Below are 601 nucleotides of genomic sequence, written 5' to 3'. Positions count from 1 at the left end.
CTTCCCGCCTGCAGCCGGCGGCGCGCGCAGGAGCGGAGGAGGGCCCCGCCGCCCGCCTCGACGCCAGCTTCCTCCGCTGCAGCAGGCTTTCTGCTCGAAAATCGCCATCGGGTTTTTGTTAGCCGAGTAACCCGTTCGTTTCCACGCCGGAAAGACAAAGTGGGCCCGGCCCTGCTCCTCGCCACCAGGAACAACAAAAAAAATCCCCACCACGTTATTTTATGTTTTCCCCAGGAAGAAAAGATCGCGCCTTCGGGACAGTATATTTGAAGGCAGAAGACCCGCCTCGCTGGGTGAAAATACGCCATAGGAGAAAAGGCAAAGCCAACAGATTTTCTCCATCACCCTTCTCAGAAGACGTTATTTTAAGGGGCCGGGGGGGACACACCGCCTCTCAAATGAACGGTATCACCGATTTTTAAATCTGGAGAAACATGCCACCTCCAGCCCCGCGGCAATCTGTGAAATAGGGGCACCCGAAAAAAAAATTAAAAAATCATTAAACCTCTGGAAACGTCCGCCCGAATCACGGAAATCCGCCCGCGGGAGGGGAAGGCAGGCTGCGAAGCCCCGCTGCCCGCGCCGCGGCCGGCCGGGTGGG

At 57.6% G+C, this 601-nt stretch overlaps 1 protein-coding gene across 1 annotated transcript in view; it reads right to left on the bottom strand.

The window, feature by feature from the left end:
- CEP170 (centrosomal protein 170kDa) overlaps positions 1-601 on the bottom strand; it is a 104,619-nt gene that overhangs the window by 103,548 nt on the left and 470 nt on the right. The gene's annotated exons all lie outside the window — the stretch shown is intronic.

The sequence above is a fragment of the Haliaeetus leucocephalus genome, unplaced genomic scaffold (assembly GCF_000737465.1).
Source record: "Haliaeetus leucocephalus isolate CR32 unplaced genomic scaffold, Haliaeetus_leucocephalus-4.0 Scaffold162, whole genome shotgun sequence".
NCBI lineage: Eukaryota > Metazoa > Chordata > Aves > Accipitriformes > Accipitridae > Haliaeetus > Haliaeetus leucocephalus.
Note: the sequence above shows the minus strand (reverse complement) of the source record. Positions and strands in the feature narration are given on the sequence as shown.